Source organism: Coregonus clupeaformis, chromosome 14 (genome assembly GCF_020615455.1).
Source record: "Coregonus clupeaformis isolate EN_2021a chromosome 14, ASM2061545v1, whole genome shotgun sequence".
NCBI classification, from domain to species: Eukaryota; Metazoa; Chordata; class Actinopteri; order Salmoniformes; family Salmonidae; genus Coregonus; species Coregonus clupeaformis.
The window spans coordinates 21395782-21409959 of NC_059205.1; the positions used below are offsets into that span (position 1 = coordinate 21395782).

At 46.2% G+C, this 14178-nt stretch overlaps 1 protein-coding gene across 1 annotated transcript in view; it reads right to left on the reverse strand.

Moving 5' to 3' along the window:
- Positions 1-5385: 5385 nt before the first annotated feature.
- The window catches only part of LOC123481233 (DNA-directed RNA polymerase II subunit RPB1-like), a 42698-nt gene continuing 33905 nt past the window's right edge, over positions 5386-14178 (reverse strand). Inside the window, exon 5 of the mRNA XM_045224941.1 lies at positions 5386-5571. The gene's annotated coding sequence lies outside the window, so the exon portion shown is untranslated. The remainder of the gene's footprint in view (positions 5572-14178) is intronic.

The following is a 14178-nucleotide window of genomic DNA, read 5'->3' on the forward strand; positions in this document are numbered from 1 at the left end:
TGAAAACAAAACGGGTGAAAAACATGGCCCACCTTGCCTGGCGAGGGTTCAGTCTCCTCACCGCCCGGATGTACTCCAGATTGCGGTGGTCAGTCCAAATGAGGAAAGGGTGTTTAGCCCCCTCAAGCCAATGTTTCCACGCCTTCAGAGCCTTGACAACAGCTGACAGCTCCCGGTCCCCCACATCAAAGTTTCGCTCCGCCGGGCTGAGCTTCTTCGAAAAGAAAGCACAGGGGCGGAGCTTTGGTGGCGTACCCGAGCATTGAGACAGCACAGCTCCTATCCCAGCCTCGGACGCATCCACCTCTACTATGAATGCTAAGGAGGGATCCGGATGAGCCAGCACGGGAGCCGAGGTAAACAGAGCCTTCAGGTGACCAAAAGCCCTGTCCGCCCCAGCTGACCACTGCAGTCGCACCGGTCCCCCCTTCAGCAAAGAGGTAATGGGAGCCGCTACCTGACCAATGCCCCGGATAAACCTCCGGTAGTAGTTGGCAAACCCTAAGAACCGCTGCACCTCCTTTACCGTGGTTGGAGTCGGCCAATTACGCACGGCTGAAATGGGGTCATTTTCCATCTCCACCCCTGATGCGGACAGGCGGTACCCTAGGATGGAGACGGACTGTTGAAAGGACAGACATTTCTCAGCCTTGACGTACAGGTCATGCTCCAACAGTCGACCAAGCACCTTGCGCACCAGGGACACATGCTCGGTGCGTGTAGCGGAGTATATGAGAATGTCATCTATATACACCACTACACCCTTCCTGTGCAGGTCCCTGAAGATCTTGTCGACAAAGGATTGGAAGACTGGTGGAGCATTCATCAACCCGTACGGCATGACGAGGTACTCATAGTGCCCAGAGGTGGTACTAAATGCCATCTTCCACTCATCCCCCTCCCGGATACGCACCAGGTTGTACGCGCTCCTGAGATCCAATTTTGTGAAGAAGCGCGCCCCGTGCAATGACTCCGTCACACTGGCTATGAGAGGCAACGGGTAACTGTACTTCACCGTGATCTGATATATGACCCGATAGTCAATGCACGGGCGTAAACCTCCATCCTTCTTCTTCACAAAAAATAAACTCGAGGAGGCAGGGGAAGTGGAGGACCGAATGTATCCCTGTCCCAGAGATTCGGAGACATACGTTTCCATAGCCGCCATCTCCTCCTGTGACAGAGGATACACGTGACTCCTGCGATGGGGTGGTAATTGAGTGGCCTTCTTCTTACAGAAGGCGAGAGCCAAATCGGCATATTCGGGGGGAATGTGCATGGGGGAGACCTGGTTTGGACTTTCCACCGAAGTTGCACCTATGGAAACACCTACACACCTCCCTGAGCACTGACGTGACCATCCCTTCAGAGCCCTCTGTTGCCACAAAATAATGGGGTCATGATGGGCCAACCAGGGAAGCCCCAACACAACAGGAATCGCAGGAGAATCGATCAGGAAAATACTAATACTCTCCTCATGACCCTCCTGCGTTATCATACCTAGTGGAGCTGTGACCTCCCTAATCAGGCCCAATCCTAAAGGACGACTATCTAAGGCATGTACAGGAAAGGGCACATCAACAGGAACAATAGGGATCTCTAATCTACGTGCAAATGCATGGTCAATAAAGTTCCCAACTGCGCCTGAATCTACTAGCGCCTTATGCTGGGATTGTGGGGAAAACTCAGGAAACTTTACATAGACATACATGTGCGCAACAGAGAGCTCTGGGTGAGTCGGGTGCCTACTCACCTGGAATGATCCACCAGTGCCCTGCCTGCTGCCTCAACTCCCTGGGGAACCTCCCCAGCACCGAACAGCAGTATGCCCTCTGCGGCCACAGGTGGTGCAGGAAACGGCCCCACCTCCGGTCACCCTACGAGCAACATCTCTGAGCTCCATGGGTGTAGACTCGGAAGTGCTGGGCGATGGAACGGACGGACCCCAATCCGAGCATCCGCGGGTGGCCAACAGGTTATCCAGCCGGATGGACAAATCCACCAGCTGGTTGAGTGTAAGGGTGGTGTCCCTGCAGGCCAGTTCCCGACGGATGTCCTCCCAGAGACTGCACCGGTAATGGTCAATCAGCGCCCTCTCATTCCATCCCGCACTGGCAGCCAGGGTCCGGAAATCCAGTGCGAAGTCCTGTGCGCTCCTCTTCCCTTGGCGGAGATGGAACAAGCGTTCCCCCGCCGCTCTCCCCTCAGGCGGATGATCGAAGACCGCCCGGGAAACGGCGGGTAAAATCCTCGTATTGAACCAACGTAGCGTCTATCCCGCCCCATTCGGCATTGGCCCACTCCAGCGCTTTCCCCGACAAACAGGAGATGAGGGTGGACACTCTCTCGTAGCCCGAGGGAGCCGGGTGGACAGTCGCCAGGTAAAGCTCCACCTGGAGCAGGAACCCCTGGCACCTGTCCCATCATAGGCCTTCGGGAGTGAGAGCCGAATCCCACTGGGTCCAGGTGACGGAGGGGTGGACAGCGGTGTGGGCTGAGGTGAAGTTGATAGGAGTGTGGGAACACCCTCTCTCTCCCATCTCTCCATGGTGAGCAGCACGCGATCCATGGCCGTGCCCAGAGTGTGGAGCATTGTCGCGTGCTGCTGGACGATCTCCTCCACCGTTACCGGAGGACTGGGTGCACCTGCTGACTCCGTAGGTGGTGCCTGATTCTGTCAAGGTGTTCAGCGGTAGGACGGAGTCAGGCGCAAGACACAGAACTGAGTAAACAATTAACTTTACTCAGGAAAACAACAAAATCTAATTTCCACGCAGGGAAACATAACAGCTCACACCAGTAACAACACCAAATAAAGAACAATCATGCACAAAACCATGAGTGAAGCAGAGGGTTAAATAGGGGACTAATCATACGTGATGGGAACCAGGTGTGTACAATCAAGACAAAACAACATAGAAAAAGATACATAGATCGGCGGCAGCTAGAAGACCGGTGACGACGACCGCCAATAGCCACCCGCACAAGGAGAGGCACCAACTTCGGCGGAAGTCGTGACAGGACCACCCATACGTAAAATGTATGCATGCATTACTGTAAGTTGCTTTGGAAAAAAGTGTCTGCTACATGGCATGTATTATTATTATATGAAGTCAAGACATTTGAAAGCATCCCAACATGTCTATTATCTGCCAAGTTTCCATGTCAAATGTTCTTTGTCATCAAACTGATTTAAATGATCAGTAGTTGAAAGGTTGCCCAATAGCCCAAATGTTTTTCAAAATGTTTTGTTATGTAATAGGCAATAGAGCCAAGAGGTGCCACACGTATTGAAACTGAGGGGGCTTGTGCCTCTACAATTTGATCAATGTTTAGGATAAAACCATACAATACAAATACAGAATTGATACCATTAGTGACCTCATAAAACAATTGGTGCATGACGCCACTGCCTAGAGCAATATAAGCACTCTCATGTACAGTCGTGGTCAAAAGTTTTGAGAACGACACAAATACTAATTTTCACAAAGTCTGCTGCCTTGGTTTTGATGATGGCAATTTGCATATACTCCAGAATGTCATGAAGAGTGATCAGATGAATTGCAATTAATTGCAAAGTCCCTATTTGCCATGAAAATGAACTTAATCCCCAAAAAACATTTCCACTGCATTTCAGCCCTGCCACAAAAGGACCAGCTGCCATCATGTCAGTGATTCTCTCGTTAAAACACAGGTGAGAGTGTTGACGAGGACAAGGCTGGAGATCACTCTGTCATGCTGATTGAGTTAGAATAACAGACTGGAAGCTTTAAAAGGAAGGAAGGAAACATGTGCCGTCATCATTGATTTGCACAAAAAGGGCTTCACAGGCAAGGATATTGCTGCTAGTAAGATTGCACCTAAATCAACCATTTATCGGATCATCAAGAACTTCAAGGAGAGAGGTTCAATTGTTGTGAAGAAGGCGTCAGGGCGCCCAAGAAAGTCCAGCAAGCGCCAGGACCGTCTCCTAAAATTGATTCAGCTGCGGGATCGGGGCACCACCAGTGCAGAGCTTTCTCAGGAATGGCAGCAGGCAGGTGTGAGTCCATCTGCACGCACAGTGAGGTGAAGACTTTTGGAGGATGGCCTGGTGTCAAGAAGGGCAGCAAAGAAGCCACTTCTCTCCAGGAAAAACATCAGGGACAGACTGATATTCTGCAAAAGGTACAGGGATTGGACTGCTGAGGACTGGGGTAAAGTCATTTTCTCTGATGAATCCCCTTTTCAATTGTTTGGGGCATCCGGAAAACACCTTGTCCGGAGAAGACAAAGTGAGCGCTACCATCAGTCCTGTGTCATGCCAACAGTAAAGCATCCTGAGACCATTCATGTGTGGGGTTGCTTCTCAGCCAAGGGAGAGGGCTCACTCACAATTTTGCCGAAGAACACAGCCATAAATAAAGAATGGTACCGACACATCCTCCGAGAGCAACTTTTCCCAACCATCCAAGAACAGTTTGGTGACGACCAATGCCTTTTCCAGCATGATGGAGCACCTTGCCATAAGGCAAAAGTGATAACTAAGTGGCTCGGGGAACAAAACATCAACATTTTGGGTCCATGGCCAGGAAACTACCCAGACCTTAATCCCATTGAGAATTTGTGGTCGATCCTCAAGAGGCGGGTGGACAAACAAAAACCCACAGATTCTGACAAACTCCAAGCATTGATTATGCAAGAATGGGCTGCCATCAGTCAGGATGTGGCCCAGAAGTTAATTGACAGCCTGCCAGGGCGGATTGCAGAGTTCTTGAAAAAGAAGGGTCAACACTGCAAATATTGACTCTTTGCATAATCTTAACGTAATAGTCAATAAAAGCCTTTGACACTTATGGAATGCTTGTAATTATACTTCAGTATACCATAGTAACATCTGACAAAAATATCTCATAACACTGAAGCAGCGAACTTTGTGAAGACCAATACTTGTGTCATTCTCAAATCTTTTGACCACGACTGTAGATAGGAAAGAGTAGAACGTCTTGAAATGCCTGCAGTACCTGTGATGTTGTTATTGGTTATACCCAGCAGGCAAAACTGGTTGCAACAACATCATTATGACGTCTTTTATGAAATCATGGTAAAGTTGAATAATGGTTGCATTAAAACGTTTTTGTATCGGTGTTTAGCATCCAGAAAAACGTATCTTTATCTTGTTGAAACCTTGTTAACTGACCAAATGAAAATATGACGTTATTCCCACGATGTCTTGATCTCATCATGAAAAAGACGTCTTTACCTGGTTGTAACAGTGACCAGTTGGTTGTAAATTTTGCCCACTGGGTATTTTCCTTCAGGTGGGAAGTACAAGAGACAACAGGAAGAACTGATTCCCAGACAAATTCACTGACTCCCAAACAGATGTGGTTGGAAAAGGAAACATTTTCAATTTATTGGATTCAGAAAAAAACATTGTGCTCTTAAAAAAGTTACATCAGAATGTGCATACTTCAGTGGTTCTTCTTGTTTAGTCTCTGCTCCGTCTTCAGTGTATCCAGCTCTCTCTGTCTCTTTTCCACTCTGGTCATAGTTTGTTGCACATTCTCGCAAGGCACCTCTGTTTTAGATCTATGGAAAAGGGAGAGAGAAACAAAAGACAGCAACATGTTCATATAATGTATAGCTAACCAATATCTCATTTTGAAAATGGCAATAAAATCAAGGCACCTCTTATAGAATATGTTGCTCTAAAATATGAACACCTGTACAGCAAATCAGTTCTATAACCTTATTCATTTCTCTTCAAGCACTTATGAATGTGTCAGAATTAGAGGCGTAGAAATAAATTCCATTCCAGTATTGGGTCAGTATTTCAGTCCCATTGATGTTAGGGCCTTTTTTTTGTGGGGGGGTGTTATCAAATGTTAGAAATATTCAGAAAATATTCTGATCATGAAGGAAGGGGTTTTAAGTAACAGCGCTAATTAGGCTCTATGAAGAACACACAGCCATATCTGTCATCCTGTGAGTCCAAACCTGCTGTTGAGGTTTGATGTGCCCTAGATGATAATGTGTCAAATGCTCTCAGAGAGATATGATATGCTCTCAGAGAGAATGATATGCGCTGACCACGTCGCACATTAGTTGGTGAGTTTCAACGGGGGAGCTCAACGGTTCTGTGAGTGATGGTGCTTTTTAATGAGGTTCTGACTCACTGTTCTAGTGATGTCACTGACTGCATTCATTAGTTGTGCTGTATTACTCATATTAAGATATAATTCAGAGTGTACCTGAAAAGTTTTGTCTAAAGCTCTGTTTATACCTGGCACTAACATGCATCCTTTGTCCTGATCCACATTCTGATTATGCACACATTTTCATTAAGGGAGACCGTGGTTTGTTGTCTCATGGGTTGGTTGTCAAAGTGCTTATTACAAAAAATCCAGAGGGGGCTGTGTAATAATTTCAAGATAAAAATGTAGGTCCTCAATAGGAGAGGTCATCCATGTGGTCTATTCTGGTCAGGATCACAAAACATTGAGGTGAGAGGAATATTTTCATTTTTCATGGGTGAAAGTATATATTCATATGCTTGTTATTTATGTAATACATAGTTGTATGATAAGAGTATCCATAAACAATTACTTGTATTGAGAAGAGGAAAGGGAGAGCTTTATTTCAAGCCTATTTGTGAGTTCCTAGGTCAAGCCATGTGGTAACTAGCATCTTAATTAGCATTGGTGGTAAGGGTAGGCAACAACACATCTGCCACGCTGATCCTCAACACCGGGGCCCCTCAGGGGTGTGTGCTTAGTCCCCTCCTGTACTCCCTGTTCACCCACGACTGCGTGGCCAAGCACGACTCCAACACCATCATTAAGTTTTCTGACGACACAACAGTGGTAGGCCTGATCACCGACAACGATGAGACAGACTGGCAGTGTGGTGCCAGGACAACAACCTCTCCCTCAATGTGAGCAAGACAAAGGAGATGATCATGGACTACAGGAAAAGGAGGGCCGAACAGGCAACCATTAACATTGACGGGGCTGTAGTGGAGCGGGTCGAGAGTTTCAAGTTCCTTGGTGTCCACATCACCAACAAACTATCATGGTCCAAACACACAAAGACAGTCGTGAAGAGGTCACAACAACACCTTTTTCCCCCTCAGGAGACTGAAAAGATTTGGCATGGGTCCTCAGATTCTCAATAAGTTCTACAGCTGCACCATCGAGAGCATCCTGACCGATTGCATCACCGCCTGGTATGGCAACTGCTCGGCATCCGATCGTAAGGGACTACAGAGGGTAGTGCGTACGGCCCAATACATCACTGGGGCCAAGCTTCCTGCCATCCAGGACCTACAGTGAGGGAAAAAAGTATTTGATCCCCTGCTGATTTTGTACGTTTGCCCACTGACAAAGAAATGATCAGTCTATAATTTTAATGGTAGGTTTATTTGAACAGTGAGAGAATAACAACAACAAAAAATCCAGAAAAACGCATGTCAAAAATGTTATAAATTGATTTGCATTTTAATGAGGGAAATAAGTATTTGACCTCTCAGCAAAACATGTGTCACACCCTGACTCAGGGGACTCGTACATGTTGAGTCAGGGTGTGTATATTATGTGTTGTGTATATTCTATGGTTGTCATTCTTGTATGTATAGTTCTATGTTGGCCGGTGTGGTTCCCAATCAGAGGCAGCTGTCGCTCGTAGTCTCTGATTGAGGATCATACTTAGGCAGCCTATTGGCACTGTTGAGTGGTGGGATCTCGTTCCGTGTAAGGTTTGTTGTGTGTCTACCTTAGGACTTCACGTTTCGTTTGTTGTTTTGTCGTGTGTTTATTCCGTAATAAACATGTATGCATATCACGCTGCGCCTTGGTCTGACCGTCATTCAACGAACGTGACAACATGACTTAGTACTTGGTGGCAAAACCCTTGTTGGCAATCACAGAGGTCAGACGTTTCTTGTAGTTGGCCACCAGGTTTGCACACATCTCAGAAGGGATTTTGTCCCACTCCTCTTTGCAGATCTTCTCCAAGTCATTAAGGTTTCGAGGCTGACGTTTGGCAACTCGAACCTTCAGCTCCCGCCACAGATTTTCTATGGGATTAAGGTCTGGAGACTGGCTAGGCCACTCCAGGACCTTTATGTGCATCTTCTTGAGCCACTCCTTTGTTGCCTTGGCCATGTGTTTTGGGTCATTGTCATGCTGGAATACCCATCCACGACCCATTTTCAATGCCCTGGCTGAGGGAATGAGGTTCTCACCCAAGATTTGATGGTACATGGCCCCGTCCATCGTCCCTTTGATGCGGTGAAGTTGTCCTGTCCCCTTAGCAGAAAAACACCCCCAAAAGCATAATGTTTCCACCTCCATGTTTGACGGTGAGGATGGTGTTCTTGGGATCATAGGCAGCATTCCTCCTCCTCCAAACACGGCGAGTTGAGTTGATGCCAAAGAGCTCGATTTTGGTCTCATCTGACCACAACACTTTCACCCAGTTCACACTTAGTCTAGAGACTATTTTCACACTTGACGACAGAAGACAGAAAGAGAAAGAAAACTGTTGAGCTGAACATAACAGTATGCATGTGGAATGGAGGACCGGAGCAGGTGACCCAACTCTTGTTTGTGACGACTATGATTTCCCATTGTAGCCAATCCAATTGTAATAACTCCATTACAGATTTTCTAGAAATTATCTTACCAATTTGGTTGTACATTTGAGTTTGAATCATTTAATAATTCTTAAACAAAATATATATCAGTAAAAACACGAACTGGTAGGTCTACCTTTACTTGTTACTTCTATGAACTTTCATTATCTTCTCTCCTCATGAGGGAGAACATGTCACGCCCTGACTCAGGGGACGCTTAAATGTTGAGTCAGGGTGGGTATATTCTTTGTTGTGTGTTTTCTATGTTTCGATCTATTATGTGTAGATCTATGTTGGCCGGTGTGGTTCCCAATCAGAGGCAGCTGTAGCTCATTGTCTCTGATTGGGGATCATACTTAGGCAGCCTATTGGCACTGTCTAGTTGTGGGATCTTGTTCCGTGTAAGGTATGTTGTGTGTGCTACCTTGGACTTCACGTTTTGTTTCGTGTATTGTTTTGTCGTGGTGTTTATTCAGTTAAAATAAACATGTATGTATATCACGCTGCGCCTTGGTCTGACCCGTCATTAGACGAACGTGACAGAACACTTTGAAAATATCTTAAAGATATGTGGGATTTGGGGTACGGAATTTGCAACTCAATATTAGGAAAGGGTTCCTAATGTTTGGTATACTCAGTGTATACAGTGCCTTCAGAAAGTATTCAGACCCCTTGACTTTTTCCACATTTTATTACGTTACAGCCTTATTCTACAATAGAATAAATAAATAAAAATCCTCAGCAATCTACCCACAATGACAAAGCAAAAACAGGTTTTTAGACATTTTAGCAAATGTATTAAATATAAAAAACTAAAACCTTATTTACATAAGTATTCAGATCCTTTGCTATGAGACTCGAAATTTAGCTCAGGTGCATCCTGTTTCCATTGATAATCCTTAAGATGTTTTCTACAACTTGATTGGAGTCCACTTGTGGTAAATTCATTTGATTGGACATGTTTTGGAAAGGCACACACCTGTCTATATAAAAGTCCCACAGTTGACAGTGCATGTCAGAGCAAAAACCAAGCCATGAGGTCGAAGGAATTGACCGAAGAGCTCCGAGACAGGATTGTGTTGAGGCACAGATCTGGGGAAGGGTACCAAAAAATGTCTGCAGCATTGAAGGTTCCCAAGAACACAGTGGCCTCCATCATTATTAAATGGAAGAAGTTTGGAACCACCAAGACTCTTCCTAGAGCTGGCCGCCCGGCCAAACTGAGCAATCGGGGAGAAGGGCCTTGGTCATGGAGGTGACCAAGAACCGGATGGTCACTCTGACAGAGCTCTAGAGTTCCTCTGTGGAGATGGGAGAACCTTCCAGAAGGACAACCATCTCTGTAGCACTCCACCAATGAGGCCTTAATGGTAGAGAGGCCAGACAGAAGCCACTCCTCAGTAAAAGGCACATGAAAGCCCGCTTGGAGTTTGCCAAAAGGCACCTAAAGACTCTCAGACCATGAGAAACAAGATTCTCTGGTCTGATGAAACCAAGATTGAACTCTTCGGCCTGAATGCCAAACGTCAAGTCTGGAGGAAACCTGGCACCATCCCTACGGTGAAGCATGGTGGTGGCAGCATCATGCTGTGGGGATGTTTTCCATGGGGAGGGACTGGGAGACTAGTCAGGATCGAGGCAAAGATGAACGGAGTAAAGTACAGAGAGATTATGGATGAAAACGTTCTCCAGAGCGCTCAGGACCTCAGATTGGGACGAAGGTTCACCTTCCAACAGGACAACAACCCTAAGCACACAGCCAAGACAATGCAGGAGTGGCTTGGGGATAAGTCTCTGAATGTCCTTCAGTGGCCCAGCCAGAACCCAGACTTAAACCGGATCGAACATCTCTGGAGAGATCTGAAAATAGCTGTGCAGAGACGCTCCCCATCCAACCTGACAGTTCTTGAGAGGATCTGCAGAGAAGAATGGGAGAAACTCCCCAAATACAGATGTGCCATGCTTGTAGCATCATACCCAAGAAGAGGCTGTAATCGCTGCCAAAGGTGCTTCAACAAGGTACTGAGTAAAGGGTCTGAATACTTATGTAAATGTCATATTTCCGTTTTTTTTTTTTTTTTTTTTTATAAATTTGCAAAAATCTCTAAAAACCTGTTTTTGCTTTGTCAGTATGGAGTATTGTGTGTAGATTGATGAGAAGAAAATCAATTTATTCCATTTCAGAATAAGGCTGTAACATAACAAAATGTGGAAAAAGTCAAGGGATCTGAATACTTTCCGAAGGCCTTAATTTCTCAAAAATATACTCTGCTCCTATGAACTTCATATGTTGGTTCTCATGGGTCCTTTTAGATGGAAATGCCCATATCCAGACACAATGCGTGCCTGACTAACTACGGAGGTGGTCAGAAAGATCTGATCACAATCAGAAAACAATGCATAATTTAATATTCTACACCTGTCTAGAAATGTGGGCAAAATCAGAATGTATACAAGATCAGGATAAAGGATGCATGTTAGCACCAGGTATGAACAGGGCTCAAATAAAGTGCAAGTTTGTATTTCCGTTATGTCTTGCGGTTGTAAGTATGTAGGGGTTATGAATGTGTTATGAAGTGCTTAATCAACTCCTTCGTATTGATATGAACTTGCTTTGACACCTCCTTGAACAATCTATATTATAGTACTGTAAGCCTCTCAGCTGCAGTAGGATCTTCTCCTACAATTTTGCAAATGTTTACTTAATTTTAGGCTCAAAGAAGTGCATCGCCCTTTTACATGGTACTGGCAACTTTATATATTCCGCTGTGTTTCATATTTTTGTTTATTTTCCAGTTTTTTATGGTTTGGAATGTCCAGTATAGCTGCGATACCATGCTGTCACAATGTAAATGATGTAAGCATTTGTAGGCCAATTTTGAATCTGTAGAATGACTACATTATCCATTATACTATTTGACTGGACATTCCAAATTACCATGGCAATTATGCATCCCAATAGTAATGATATTTCTATTGTGAAGGGACTTCTATGATGTAGGGCAGGCCAGTAACCATTATAACCAAATTATTTTACTGTGTCAAGTTATGGTCACACAGTGCCACTGATTGATTCAAAATGAGTAGCCTAATAATTAACCAATTTACATGGCCCGAGTTGCATTAGCAACCATTTGTTTTGATGTTGTGCAAAATCAATCATAGTTGCACACCTAGGGTGACAGTGAGCATTTGACAGTGATCATGAGCAAAAAGCTTATTAGTAGCATAAATAAATTGTACTTCAATGGTTGAAATCCTCAAAGATTGAATTGCACTGAATCAAATTAATCAGATCCAATGATTTACCGCCTGCAAGATGAGGTGCTGCTAGTATATATAATGTGTACTATGTTTTTAGATTTTTTTTATGTGTGTATATACAGTTGAAGTCGGAAGTTTACATACACCTTAGCCAAATACATTTAAACTCAGTTTTTCACAATCCCTGACATTTAATCTTAGTAAAGATTCCCTGTCTTAGGTTAGTTAGGATCACCACTTTGTTTTAAGAATGTGAAATGTCAGAATGATTTAACATTTTACATTTTAGTCATTTAGCAGACGCTCTTATCCAGAGCGACTTACAGTTAGTGAGTGCATACATTTTCATACTGCCCCCCCGTTGGAAACGAACCCACAACCCTGGCGTTGCAAGAGCCATGCTCTACCAACCTTTTATTTATTTCATCACATTCCCAGTGGGTCAGAAGTCTACACACACTCAATTAGTATTTGGTAGCATTGCCTTTAAAATTGTTTAACTTGGGTCAAACATTTCGGGTAGCCTTCCACAAGCTTCCCACAATAAGTTGGGTGAATTTTGGCCCATTCCTCCTGACAGAGCTGGTGTAACTGAGTCAGGTTTGTAGGCCTCCTTGCTCGCACACGCTTTTTCAGTTCTGCGCACACGTGTTCTTTAGCATTGAGGTCAGGGAATTGTGATGGCCACTCCACTACCTTGACTGTGTTGTATGCTTGGGGTCATTGTCCATTTGGAAGACCCATTTGCGACCAAGCTTTAACTTCCTGACAGATGTCTTTAGATGTTGCTTCAATATATCCACATAAGTTTCCTTCCTCATGATGCCATCTATTTTGTGAAGTGCACCAGTCCCTCCTGCAGCAAAGCACTCCCACAGCATGATGCTGCCATCCCCATGCTTCACGGTTGGGATGGTGTTCTTCGGCTTGCAAATTTTCCCCCTTTTTCCTCCAAACATAACGATGGTCATTATGGCCAAACAATTCTATTTTTGTTTCATCAGACCTGTCACACTCTGGCTCCGGGACTTGTATTTTGAGTCAGGGTGTGTTCGTTTTGTTGGGTTTTTGGGTTGGCTTTGTTGTGTATTGGGTGTGTTTGGTTTGGTGTGCTTGTATTGTCATATGACTCCCAATCGGAGGTAACGAGTGTCAGCTGTCGGCTCGTTATCTCTGATTGGGAGCCATATTTAAACTGTGTGTTTTCACCTTGTGTTTGTGGGTTTTTGTTCCGTGTTCAGTCGTGTACTGTTGGACTTCACGTTTCGTCAGTGTTTATTGTTTTGGTTAGTGTACTTTATCTTAATAAAGTCATGTTCACTCAACGTGCTGCGCTTTGGTCTACTCATTCGTCAGACGACCGTGACAGAAAAACCCACCATAAAAGGACCAAGCAGCGCGTCCAGGAGCAAAGGGTCTGGACATGGGAGGAACTGTTGGACGGTAAAGGGTCCTGGACTTGGGAGGAGATCCTGGATGGTATGGATCGCCGACCATGGAGCGAGACGGTGGAGAGGCGACGGCGAGAGGAGCAACGGCATCGGCAGGGCCATCGTCGGAAGGACGAGAGGCAACCCCAAAAAAATTTTTGGGGGGGGCACATGGCTTGGGCGGCTGGGCAGCAGGAGGCTGCCACAGGGAGATATGGAGAGAAGGCTATCGGAGTACGGGAGCCATTGGCGAGTAGAGGGAGGGAAGTTGTTGTGGCACGGCGTGAGAGACTGAGGTGTGTTACCAGTCCGGTCCGGCCCGTTCCTGATCCCCAGTTAAGGCCAGTGGTATGTGTTCCCGGTACGGACCGGCCTGTTCCTACTCCAAGTACCAGGTCCACGATGTGCGTCGCCAGCCCAGCCCGGCCGGTTCCTGCTCTACGCACTACGCCTGTGGTGGGCGTCGCCAACCCAGCCCGGCCGGTTCCTGCTCCACGCACCAGGGATACGGTGCGCTTCGCCAGCCCGGCCCGGCCTGTTCCTGCTTCCCGCACTAGCCCTGAGATGCGTGTCCTCAGCCCGGTACCTCCAGTTCCGGCACCACGCATCAGGCCTACGGTGCGTCCCCAGGGCCCAGCATGCCCTGTTCCTTCTCCCCGCACTAGCCCTGAGATGCGTGTCCTCAGCCCGGTACCTCCAGTTCCGGCACTACGCGCCAGGCCTAAGGTGCGCCTCAGACGGCCAGAGTCTGCCGTCTGCCCAACGGCGCCTGAACTGCCCGTCTGCCCAACGGGCGCCTGAACTGCCCGTCTGCCCAACGGCGCCTGAACTGCCCGTCTGCCCAACGGGCGCCTGAACTGCCCGTCTGCC